Source organism: Bos indicus, chromosome 10 (assembly GCF_029378745.1).
Source record: "Bos indicus isolate NIAB-ARS_2022 breed Sahiwal x Tharparkar chromosome 10, NIAB-ARS_B.indTharparkar_mat_pri_1.0, whole genome shotgun sequence".
NCBI classification, from domain to species: Eukaryota; Metazoa; Chordata; class Mammalia; order Artiodactyla; family Bovidae; genus Bos; species Bos indicus.
This window is the reverse complement of record NC_091769.1, coordinates 67,081,898-67,095,373: the sequence shown is the minus strand read 5'-3', so window position 1 is coordinate 67,095,373 and position 13,476 is coordinate 67,081,898. Positions and strand designations below refer to the sequence as shown.

Here is a 13,476-nt window from a genome sequence, read left to right as displayed (position 1 = left end):
TACCACTTAGCTACCAGGGAAGCCCTGCTGCTGCTGCTGCTGCTAAGTCACTTCAGTCGTGTCCAACTCTGTGCGACCCTATAGATGGCAGCCCACCAGGCTTCCCCGTCCCTGGGATTCTCCAGGCAAGAACACTGGAGTGGGTTTTCATTTCCTTCTTCAATGCGTGAAAGTGAAAAGTGAAAAGTGAAAGTGAAGTCGCTCAGTCGTGTTCGACTCTAGCAACCCCATGGACTGCAGCCTACCAGGCTCCTCCGTTCATGGGATTTTCCAGGCAAAAGTACTGGAGTGGGGTGCCATTGCCTTCTCCTAGCCAATGTTTAATAAATGGAGCATAATCTTTAAAAAATTTGAGTTACTATGTTGTACACCTTTAATGATATAATGTGCTTAGTCGCTCGCTTGTGTTTGACTCTTTGTGACCCCATGGACTGTAGCCCGTCAGGCTCCTCTGTCCTGGGGATTCTCCAGGCAAGAATACTGGAGTGGGTTGCCATGCCCTTCTCCAGGGGATCTTCCCAACCCAAGATCAAACCCAGGTCTCCCACATTGCAGGTGGATTCTTTACCATCTGAGCTACCAGGGAAGCCCAAATTATATAATTATATAATATTGTACAAAATTATATAATATTTATATAATATATATTTGCCCAATATTACACAATTTATATAATATATAAAATTATATAACATTGTACAAAATTATATAAAATATACAAAATTATATAATATTGTACATCATTTATACTTCAGTAAAAAAAATAAAATTCTCCAACAGTTGGAAATTGGCCAGACAGGGACCCCAGGACCTTACCCACCTAGGTGCAGGGTAGGATGGTGCTGCCCAGCTGCCTTGCAGTCAGATGTGGCCACGAGACTCGCTTCTGTGGATGAAGTATGAACTGCAGTGATACTTCTGGTGGAAGCTCCATCCTTCTTTTCCGCTGTCATGGCAATCATCGACACTCCAGGTGGTGGCCGTTATGCCAGCCTCAGCTCCAGAGAGAGCTTGTGGATTGGAGGCCCCAGCTGAGCTGGGATGGATGTACAGCACAGTGAGAAATAAGTCTTTGTGGTTTTAAGCCACTGAAATTTTGGGGGTGCCTGTTAATGCAGCATAATCTAACTTATGCTGACAGGTATGTGGATAATCAGATTGCTGAATCCCGGCTGATGGATCCCTCGGCTAATATGTTATGTATCCAGGCAACAGCATTCGTTAACCTAATTAAAATACATATAATTTCCAAAATTGAGTCTTTGGGGTAGGCACTGCTAGCACTGTTGCAGGTTAGTGGGGTGAGAAATTTGGCAAGTGGCTATGAGTCTGCTTAAATGCCACTGCTTGTTCTGCCTGGCTTAGAGGATTCCTGTAGGTGGGTCCCAAGGAATAACGAGTCAGGTGCTTAGTTCTCTAATGTGTCAGTGGAACCCTGCCTTTTACCATCATCTGGAGGAGATACCCCACGCCCCAAGCCTGAGGCCAGGGCCGGTGGCCGGGAGGACCAACCCCACGTCCAAGGAGTCGTGGCTGCGCAGGGGCAGGAGGGCCTAGCTATCCCACACTGAAGGTCAGGAAGGGCGGTGGTGAGGAGATACCCCTTGTCCAAGGTAAGGAGCAATGGCTGTGCTTTGCTGGAGCAGCCGTGAAGAGATACCCCATGCCCAAGGTAAGAGAAACCCAAGTAGGATGGTAGGTGTTGCAAGAGGGCATCAGAGGGCAAACACACTGAAACCATACTCACAGAAAACTAGTCAATCTAATCACACTAGGACCACAGCCTTGTCTAACTCAATGAAACTAAGCCATACCCATGGGGCAACCCAAGACGGGCGGGTCATGGTGGAGAGATCTGACAGAATGTGGTCCACTGGAGAAGGGAATGGCAAACCACTTCAGTATCTTGCCTTGAGAACCCCATGAACAGTATGAAAAGGCAAAATGATAGGATACTGAAAGAGAAACTCCCCAGGTCAGTAGGTGCCCAATATGCTACTGGAGATCAGTGGAGAAATAAGTCCAGAAAGAATGAAGGGATGGAGCCAAAGCAAAAACAAAACCCGGCTGTAGATGTGACTGGTGATAGAAGCAAGGTCCGATGCTGTAAAGAGCAATATTGCATAGGAACCTGGAATGTCAGGTCCATGAATCAAGGCAAATTGGAAGTGGTCAAACAAGAGATGGCAAGAGCGAATGTCGACATTCTAGGAATCAGCAAACTGAAATGGACTGGAATGGGTGAATTTAACTCAGATGACCATTATATCTACTACTGTGGGCAGGAATCCCTCAGAAGAAATGGAGTGGCCATCATGGTCAACAAAAGAGTCCGAAATGCAGTACTTGGATGCAATCTCAAAAACGACAGAATGATCTCTGTTTGTTTCCAAGGCAAACCATTCAATATCACAGTAATCCAAGTCTATGTCCCAACCAGTAATGCTGAAGAAGCTGAAGTTGAATGGTTCTATGAAGACCTACAAGACCTTTTAGAACTAACACCCAAAAAAGATGTCCTTTTCATTATAGGGGACTGGAATGCAAAAGTAGGAAGTCAAGAAACACCTGGAGTAACAGGCAAATTTGGCCTTGGAATATGGAATGAAGCAGGGCAAAGACTGATAGAGTTTTGCCAAGAAAATGCAGTGGTCATAACAAACACCCTCTTCCAACAACACAAGAGAAGACTCTATACATGGACATCACCATTGGTCAACACCAAAATCAGATTGATTATATTCTCTGCAGCCAAAGATGGAGAAGCTCTATACAGTCAGCAAAAACAAGACCAGGAGCTGACTGTGGCTCAGACCATGAACTCCTTATTGCCAAATTCAGACTTAAATTGAAGAAAGTAGGGAAAACCACTAGACCATTCAGGTATGACCTACATCAAATCCCTTATGATTATACAGTGGAAGTGAGAAATAGATTTAAGGGCCTAGAGCTGATAGATAGAGTGCCTGATGAACTATGGAATGAGGTTCATGACATTGTACAGGAGACAGGGATCAAGACCATTCCCATAGAAAAGAAATGCAAAAAAGCAAAATGGCTGTCTGGGGAGGCCTTGCAAATAGCTGTGAAAAGAAGAGAAGCAAAAAGCAAAGGAGAAAAGGAAAGATATAAACATCTGAATGCAGAGTTTCAAAGAATAGCAAGAAGAGATAAGAAAGCCTTCTTCAGCGATCAATGCAAAGAAATAGAGGAAAACAACAGAATGGGAAAGACTAGGGATCTCTTCAAGAAAATCAGAGATACCAAAGGAACATTTCATGCAAAGATGAGCTCGATAAAGGACAGAAATGGTATGGACCTAACAGAAGCAGAAGATATTAAAAAGAGGTGGCAAGAATACACAGAAGAACTGTACAAAAAAGATCTTCACGACCCAGATAATCACGATGGTGTGATCACTGACCTAGAGCCAGACATCCTGGATTGTGAAGTCAGGTGGGCCTTAGAAAACATCACTACAAACAAAGCTAGTGGAGGTGATGGAATTCCAGTTGAGCTCTTTCAAATCCTGAAAGATGATGCTGTGAAAGTGCTGCCCTCAATATGCCAGCAATTTTGGAAAACTCAGCGGTGGCCACAGGACTGGAAAAGGTCAGTTTTCATTCCAGTCCCAAATAAAAGCAGTGCCAAAGAATGCTCAAACTACCGCACAATTGCACTCATCTCACACGCTAGGAAAGTAATGCTCAAAATTCTCCAAGCCAGGCTTCAGCAATATGTGAACCGTGAACTTCCTGATGTTCAAGCTGGTTTTAGAAAAGGCAGAGGAACCAGAGATCAAATTGCCAACATCCGCTGGATCATGGAAAAAGCAAGAGAGTTCCAGAAAAGCATCTATTTCTGTTTTATTGACTATGCCAAAGCCTTTGTGTGGATCACAATAAACTGGAAAATTCTGAAAGACATGGGAATATCAGACCACGATCTGCCTCTTGAGAAATTTGTATGCAGGTCAGGAAGCAACAGTTAGAACTGGACATGGAACAACAGACTGGTTCCAAATAGGAAAAGGAGTATGTCAAGGCTGTATATTGTCACCCTGCTTATTTAACTTATATGCAGAGTACATCATGAGAAATGCTGGACTGGAAGAAACACAAGCTGGAATCAAGATTGCCGGGAGAAATATCAATAACCTCAGATATGCAGATGACACCACCCTTATGGCAGAAAGTGAAGAGGAACTCAAAAGCCTCTTGATGAAAGTGAAAGTGGAGAGTGAAAAAGTTGGCTTAAAGCTCAACATTCAGAAAACGAAGATCATGGCATCTGGTCCTGCCGAGGTCCAGCCCCGGCTGATCCAGTGTATTCGAAGGGGAGATGGCATCGGCGACCTATTTATTTATTTATTCATCAAAGATATAAAGAGTAATAGAATGAAGATAGCTCAGTAGGAAAATTCAGTGTAGAAAAGAGGCTGAGTAGCTTGGTTTACGCGGAAAACCAATATAACCTGTGACACCAGGTTAGCTCTGACCACGGAGGCCGCAGGCGCCCTCTTAAATAGCGGAAGGTGCCCCACCTTAGACACCTTCTCAAGTGGGTCTTAGAAGCCCAGGCAAATAAATGGTCGCAGAGGACCTCCGTGCTCCAGATGGAGACTCAGCTTGGAAGTTAAGGAGAAAAATGACATGGGGAGACCAAGCTTTGGTGAGCAAGGCCCATAGCTTTATGTTCAACAGGGGCTTTTATACCCTAAGTTACACATAGAGGATAATAGGGGATGCAAAGTCAGCAGTCTTTGATCCTTATCAAAAACCAGGGTTTCTTTCCTGCAAATTTATTGTATACAAACGGTTTAGGTGATTTACATCATCTTCTGGCCAGAAGGCCTATTAACATTTTATGATTCTTGACAAAGGTTTGTCAACCGTAAGACTTATTTTCTCTAAGAGTAATTATTTTAAGGTTTGGTGCCATCTTCCGACGGTGTTAGATAAAATTGCATTCCTATAGGGCAGATGCGTAATGGGTTTACAACAAAGGAAAGAATTTATTACCTTAAGGGTCTAAAGTTGCTAACACTAAGGCCACTACTTATTTTTTCTACATACCAACTATATTAATTAATACACATTCAAGGATACAATACAGGGGATGTGAAAACTTGGCAGCAAGCATTGGCTCATCAATGAAATCCTTTACTAGTTTATTCTGACAGTTTCTAACTCTCTGAGAGGCTCTAAGCTATTTGAATATCTTAAGCTTCCCGTGCCTCTCGAGGCTGGGAGACTGTAAACAATTGTATGCATAGCTGCAGGAGTCCGGGTAAACTTGTCAGGCGAGTTAGAGAGCCATCTGAGGGGTTTGGATTTAAACACTCCTAGTTGCCCAGGAACTTTATTAATTGGAGCTGTAAGTTAACTCTTTGACAGAGAGAGTGAGATGGTGGTGGGGGACAGCCCCCAGTAAAGTCAGAGGTGAGAGGACAAAGCAATAAAGTAGGCAGACTCTGGTTTTTGGGGGGTAGATGCTCAAGATTATCCGAGGGGACTCCTGAGGCTCAATCCCGCCTTTGCGTATGCCGAGCCTCCTTCCTCATGACCTTTGTCACGAGCGGAATGCCTCTCGCCGGCTCCTGGCAGGGTCCCACCACTTCATGGGAAATAGATGGGGAAACAGTGGAAGCAGTGTCAGACTTTATTTTTCTGGGCTCCAAAATCACTACAGATGGTGACTGCAGCCATGAAATTAAAAGACGCTTCCTCCTTGGAAGGAAAGTTATGACCAACCTAGACAGCATATTCAAAAGCAGAGACATTACTTTGCCAACAAAGGTTCGTCTAGTCAAGGCTATGGTTTTTCCTGTGGTCATGTATGGATGTGAGAGTTGGACTGTGAAGAAAGCTGAGTGCCGAAGAATTGATGCTTTTGAACTGTGGTGTTGGAGAAGACTCTTGAGAGTCCCTTGGACTGCAAGGGGATCCAACCAGTCCATTCTGAAGAAGATCAGCTCTGGGATTCTTTGGAAGGAATGATGCTAAAGCTGAAACTCCAGTACTTTGTCCACCTCATGTGAAGAGTTGACTCATTGGAAAAGACTCTGATGCTGGGAGGGATTGGGGGCAGGAGAAGGGGATGACAGAGGATGAGATGGCTGGATGGCATCACTGACTTGATGGACGTGAATCTGAGTGAACCCCGGAAGTTGGTGATGGACAGGGAGGCCTGGCGTGCTGCGATTCATGGGGTTGCAAAGAGTCGGACACAACTGAGCGACTGATCTGATCTGATCTGATCAAAGAAACAGAAGCATGGTCACAGACCACTTTGGTACAAGAGGAGAAGCTGGTCCCTTTAATGTGTGGATCTCACCCCTGGCTGCACATTAGAATCACCTGGAAGCTTAACATCCCCACACCCAGGCTGTTCCCCAGAAAAGTCAGTCTCTGAGGGTGGGCTCGGCAGCAGCATCTTGTGAAGCTCCCCAGGTAATCTGTGTGCCCGGCCGAGCTCCACAGCCATAACATCTCTTTTTCCTTCAACGGGGGCCATATTTTAACCAATGTTTGAGGCAGTCATTTTGTAGAATTCTCCTGCTTTCCCATAGCTGTGTGCCTCAGGCTGCCGCAGATGTTGGAAAGAAAACGCCTGGAGATTCAGTCTCCGAAGGGTAAGTACTCATATGGGGAGATCCTGGAGCCTAATAGTCCTCTCCTAGGAGGATCTGAGCGTAGACGGACCTGGACTCCCCCCACTCCTGGCCCCATAACAGTTCTGTGACTTTGGACAAGTTGATTGACATCTCTGAGCCTCAGTTTCCTCATCTGCAGTGTGGGAATAATCTAATGCCAGCTTTATTGGCTTAGCACAATAGTCTCTGCATAACTACTAGCTAAATTATTATTTCTACCAGGTGACTTGTCTTGAATGATGAGGAAGGTCCAGTTGTACAAGTTCCATCTGCTGCCCTTACCTGCAACACTCCTTCAATGGTGAATGGAACCTCAACTCTCCGGTGACCCCAGCCATAAACTGGGGAGGCATTCTGGACTCTTCAGTCCACATCCAATTCATCACTAACCATGATATCCTGCCTCTAAGGACCTCACAGATCCATCCTGTTCTCCCCATCCATCCTGCAGCTTCTTGAGTTTGAGCATTACCTGAATTATGCAGTAGCCCCTGGTGGGTCTCCCCAGTGCCTCTCCTCAAATCCCTTTCCCAAAATGTGGTCAGAGTGAACTTTCTAAGCTATAAATCTCCTTATTAGATATTAGAGCAAAATTTTCAGTTGTAATAATTAAAACAGTGGGGGTGCTGGTGGATGAATAGACAACACATCAATGGAGAGAAAAATAGAAGTCCAGAAATAGATGTACATACGTAGAGGAAGTTGGTATATTTCAAAAGTGGGATTTCAAACCAGTGGGCAAAAGACAGATTATTCAATAAACAGCATAGGCACAACTGGGTAGCCATGTTTGCATAGAAATACAATTGGCTCCATACGTCATACTTTACACAAGGAATGGTTCACAGGTATAAACATAAAAAGGTAAATCCATAAAAGTCCTAGAGGAAAACACAGTATAATTCCAAGCAGAAAGGGCCTTTTAAAATAGGATTCAAATTCCAGAAGCCAAAAAAGAAAAGATCAAAAGTTCAACTACATTTAAAAAGCTCTCTATGGAAATAATCACCATAGGCAAAATCATAAGTCTGGGTAAAAGATTTTAACTCATATCACAAATCAAAGGTAAATTTCACAATATACAATGAGCTTCTACCAATGATTAGAAAAAGCCCAACAACTTGATAATAAAATGGACAGATATATGGACAAACATTTCAAAGGAAATTACGAATGACTATTAAGCATATAGTTTTTCTAGTAGTCATGTACGGATGTGAGAGTTGGACCATAAAGAAGGCTGAGTGCCAGAGAACTGATGCTTTTGAATTGTGCTAGAGAAGACTCTTGAGAGTCCCTTTGACTGCAAGATCAAACCAGTCAATCCTAAAGGAAATCAGCCCTGAATATTTATTGAGAAACTGTTGCTGAAGTGGAAGCTCCAATATTTTGGCCACGTAATGCAAACAGCCAATTCACTGGAAAAGATCCTGATGCTGGGAAAGCTTGATGACAAAAGGAGAAGGGGTGGCAGAGGATGAGATAGGTAGCATCACTAACTCACTGGGCATGAATTTGAGCAAACTCTGGGAGACAGTGGAGGATGGGGAGCCTGGTGTTCTGCAGTCCATGGGGTGGCAAAGAGTCGGACACAAGTTAGCAACTGAACAGCAAAATTAAGCATATAAAACTATGGTCAACCTCACTCAAATAAGTGAAATGCAAATGAAAAGGACATATGTTATTTTTCGCCTATTAGATTGGAAAACTTTAAAAATTGGTGACATAGGAATTGCTGTGTGTGCGTATGTACTAGCTTGCTCAGTCGTGTCTGACTGTTTGTGACCCTATGGAGTGTTGTCTGCCAGGCTGCTCTGTCCATGGGATTTCCCAGGCAAGAATACTGGAGTGGGTTGCCATGTCCTCCTCCAGAGGAACTGATGAGACGGTAAGAAATCAAGCACTGTCATCCATCGTTGCCAGACACATAAATCAATGGAAAGGAACCTGGGAAAGTAGCCAAATGACAAATATTAATAACTGTGATGGTTATCAACTTGGCAAGGCTCTAGTACCAGTTATTTAATCAAACACTAATCTAGGTGTTGCTGTGAAGGCATTTGGTAGACATGGTTAACATCTACAGTCGGGTGACATCAAGTGAAGGAGAGAGCCCTTGATGATGTAGGTGGGCCTCATCCAATCAGTTGAAGGTGTTAAGAGCAAAACCTGAAGTTTCTAGGAGAAGGAGAAATTCTGCCTCAAGACTGAAGCACCAGTTTCTGCCTGAGGTTCCAGCCTGCTGCCTTCACTACCAATTTCAGACTTACCAGCCGCTGAGAATGAGTAATTCCTTAAAACAACCCCCTTACTATATATCCATTTAGTATCTGTCTATCTGTCTGTCTGTCTTCTCGGTGTTTCTCTGGAGAACACTGATATGATCTAGCAGTTCCACTTTTCTGTTTGTGGGAACCTTGCGCGTACATCAAACGACCGGAGAACAATGCGTTTCATCACAGCAGCGTCTGTAGCAGGAGGAATGAAGGCAGGCTGAGGGCCCATCAGCGCAGCGCTGGTGCACAAGTCCTGTTAGCCCACAGAGTGGAGCCCTAGGTAAGCCACCATGTGTGAGGCCATGGCAGAGTAGTTTCCAAAACTGATTTAAGTGGAAAAAGAAAAATAGCACACAATGACAGTGTGTGTTGGTGTGCTTTTCTTCGGAAAAATCGAGAAACTAGATTAGTGTTGGTAAATGTATAAAGTGTCTCTTGGTGGCTACATAAGAAACTAACTCTGAATGTCTCCGGTGGTGGGTGCTGAGTGCCTGGGGCAAGAGAAGACTTTTCACTTATCTTCTTTGTTCTACAAAACATAACCCCTCATACACGATCCTGTTGCTTGCAGGCAAGGGCAACGACAGGGAAGGTGGAGCCCACGCTTTTTACAGTCGTTGACAAGGCTGTGATCCTCTGGTTCCAAACCCGTTCCCAGCCCCTAAAGCCACCACTCCCTGTTCTCCATTCCAGTTGTCTGTTCCCTTAGTTCCTCTGACTCACACCACTCTCTCTTGCCCCCAAGTCAGGAATGCCCCCAGGCTCTCTCTAAGAACCGCTTTTCCTCGGGGTTGCTTCCTCTCTTCAGAAGAAGCTGGCTGGTGTTTGACTTCCTTCGCTGGGAGGAGAGCTGCAGGCTTTACTCCTACACTGCCCTCTCGTGGACACCTTGACCTCTGGGCTAAGAGGTCATTCAGGCTAAGAGACTGAAAAGACCCCCCCCACCCCCTGCCTCCTCCAACCAGGGGGCCCGTGGGGCATCTCAGGTTTTCTCTGGATGGCCTGGGATAGATGGCTCACTGTTAGAGGACTTTCCCACCAGATCCACAAGAGGCTTGGTGCTAGTCCCCTGCATGGTATCTGCTGTTTATAGACACGCACGAGGTCAGCACCCGGTCAGCAGGAAATCCTGTTGTACGAGGAAGACAGCAAACCTGGGGCCTGTCCCCTGAAGTCTTTTCTGGAGGAGGGGTTGGATATGAACACTTTAGAAGTGCCTCTGGATAAATGCAGTGACTGAAAGTGAACAAGGGCTCGGACGGTGTCTCAGGAGAGCAAAGTGGAGATGAAGTCATCTGGACCCCTAAGCACAGAACAGGAGAAAGCACGCAGGTGTGTTTTCTCTGCCCAGTTTGGATATATGCATTTGGTAATGGAGGGAAGGAAATGATGTCAACATACGCATTTCATCTCTCAATAATTTCTCAAAGACACAATTTGCTGTCTTTGGACATATTCCATCTTCGATGAGTAATAGGGTCACAGGTCCATGTCAAAAGGGACTCAGTCAGGTATAGCTACTGGAAATCCATGTTCAGCTTTTTCCCAGTGAGCAGATCTGGGATAAACTTAACAGAAAGCAAAGTTGAGAGGTTCAACTGGACAGGTTTGATCGTGGGGTTTGGAGGTTCATCTGACTTCACACCTGAGCCTGTTAGAATTTTATGGCATGGAAAACTGCAACTATCTCCCAAGGATGCTGGCGCAAACAGGGACACCCAGTTCTGGCCGTGGTCCCCACAGGGAGGTTTAACTGGAACCTCTCGGCTGTCTTAAGTTCCAATAGTTCTGGTGGGATCGTTTCACTCACCAAAACTCCGATTTTGTTTCTCCTGGATTGGTCTTAAAAACATAAAACCTCAAAAAGCTGTGGAACACACTATTTAAAAACATGCACTCTGAGTCAAACGTAAACACAAAGCTGTCTTTTTATAAAGTCTGAGCTTTATAACTGTGCCAAAATGTTTCTCTGTCGGTTTTAAAAATTGAAGTAGAAACCACTGAAGAGTGAAAAATATTCCATGGAGGAAATTCTCAGACATCAAACGGCCAGGTTTATATCACAAAGAAGTCACTGTCTATGCCCAAGGGCCCCTTGGGCAAGGCTGGTGGGCTGACACCCGGCAGGACATGGAAAGATCTCGCGCTCCAGCGGAGCCCCTCGGTCATGATGATGTTGTGCTGACATTTGTCAAACTTTCCAACTTCCCAGGCACCCACATTTCTTCCTTCATGTACCTGTGATCCTAATGGGTAGACAGATCCCTCCACCCACCACACACAGAGAAGCCACCCTCCATTCTCTATCCATCTGGGCCAGAAGCCAGGAGTGGGAAACATGAAGACCACGCTCAGAGTTACCATAGAAACGGTGTTCTTTCAGGTGACCCATTTCCAGTTTCAGCGGGTTCTAACCTGCCACCACTGGTTCATCCAGAGGAGGATACCTTCTGGCTCCTCCTCTTCCAACATGTTGCCTTTCTCAACAATTGTTTTAGGCTCTTAGAAATGCCCAGTGAACAAAAGCACTTGCCATTCTCAGTCAACATCCGGGCATCCCGCAGACCTATGGTCACTCCTCCGCCATGCCGCAGGCAGAGTCAGCACGGGGGAGATGGGTGTTGACCTCAGCAATTCTACCATCTCATCTTGAGGGCAATCTCCCAGATTGATTTTGCAGGCTGGCCCCAGAACTTAGGGAGAGGAACCGGACTACTTTTTAGCAAATTGACAGAATAATTTTGTTCTTTGAATCTAGTGTGAGATGGAGCGAGGGGGATTGTAATTTTTTTTTTTTTTCTCAAATTTTGAAAAAGAATTGGACTCTGGGTTGGAAACAGCCACCTCTGACAACTAAAATTCACAGGTGGTTTGAGAAACACTGAGCGAGGCCATCCTAGAGTGGTAAAGCGAGGATCCAGAGGCAGAGATACCCAGGTGAAGGATTGTTTTCAAATTTTGTGAGCTGTGTGAGTGGAAGATAGAAAATGTGAGTGGAAGGGTGTCTGTGGGATGGGTGCCCAGCTTCCACGTGGCAGCGTGGCAGCTGGGAAGGGGGCCTGGACAGCTGGCGGGGTGGGGAGAGGCGGGTCACGCTGACCGCTCAGCTTCCCAGAGAAGGGTTAGGTTCTGGTTATAGATGCGCTTCTCCATACCCCCAGGCCCTCCCCTCAGCCTCTGGGGACAAGAGGTTCTTGGGCTGATCAGGAGTCAGGGCCACAGATAGATGCAGTGTCTGTTCAAGGGACCAGACCAAGGTACTTTGACAGAAGCCTGGATCCTCCTTGCACTCCCCTTACTGAGCTCTCATTAGCATGGGGAGTGTGAGCGGACTGTACCTATCTGTGCTCCTTCTGGATTCCTGGCTTAAACACACTGCAGCCCCTTCCAAGCCAGCCCCCTAAATAGGAACACCTATTTAATAAATACCCCTTTAATAAATGCAATTAAATGTCTTCTTGGGAGGGGCTGTTAGGGGAGCCCTGAAAACTTTACTATTTAAGTAACCGTTTCTCCAGGATTCCCTTACAAAGACCACGAACAAAGAGCTACAGCTTTACCGATAAAAACTGCTAACCCACCCGTTTCGCATACTGTGCTGAGCCCTTTATGGTTCCTCCAATCTCACAACTCTCATATCTCCCTTCATTCCACGTATTTCACAAGCGAGGCTCAGCTTTTCTCTTGTATGCTATCCTTTCCCCTTCAGAGTACCCTGAGTCACACCCTGAGATACAGCTCATTTGGGTTATGGGAATTTAACTTTGGGAGGAATTTCATTGAACATCTCAGCTACAAGGCATTTCTCACATTTCCAGGGATCATTTTGGATTTTTCCACTCTCTTGAGCAGCTTGAGCCTGGTGAAAAGGGAGTCACCAGGTGGTCATTGTCATAATGTGAAGCTGTGGTTGCTTAGGTTTTGGTGGTAATAACGTCTGTAATCCTATGTTTTCCTTTGTCTTTACCTTTTTCTTTGGGACTAGGTTTCTAACTACATAAACCTTGAGTATCGTGGTTCCAAACCCAAGGCTCAGAGAGGTTAAGTAGCTTGCTCAAGATCACACAGCCAGAGAATATATATAAATACATGTGGGTTATATATTAGTAAGGGAGGAAGTCTTCTGTTTGACATTATTAACATTCCTGTTTTCTTCCTATTCCTCCCAGAGGAATACACATTCACTTTTTAAAAAAAATTTACTTATTTGGCTGTGCAAGGTCTTAGTTGCAGCATGTGGGATCTAGTTCCCTGAGCAGGGATCAAAACTGGGCCCCATGCATTGGAAGCTCAGTCTTAACCACTGGACCACCAGGGAAGTTCCCATACACGTTCACTTTTAAGTAAAGATAGAGGATCCTGATGCTGGCAAAGACTGAAGGAGAAGGAGAAGCAGATGACAGAGGATGAGATGGTTGGATGGCATCACCAACTCAATGGACATGAGTTTGAGCAAGCTCCAGGAGTTGGTGATGGACAGGGAAGCCTAGGGTGCTGCAATCCATGGGGTTGCAGAGTTGGACACGACTGACTGACTGAATTGAA

General features: G+C 45.2%; 1 long non-coding RNA gene across 2 annotated transcripts in view; it reads left to right on the top strand.

The window, feature by feature from the left end:
* The window catches only part of LOC139185300 (uncharacterized), a 33,869-nt gene that overhangs the window by 16,039 nt on the left and 4,354 nt on the right, over window positions 1-13,476 (top strand). The window lies entirely within an intron of this gene.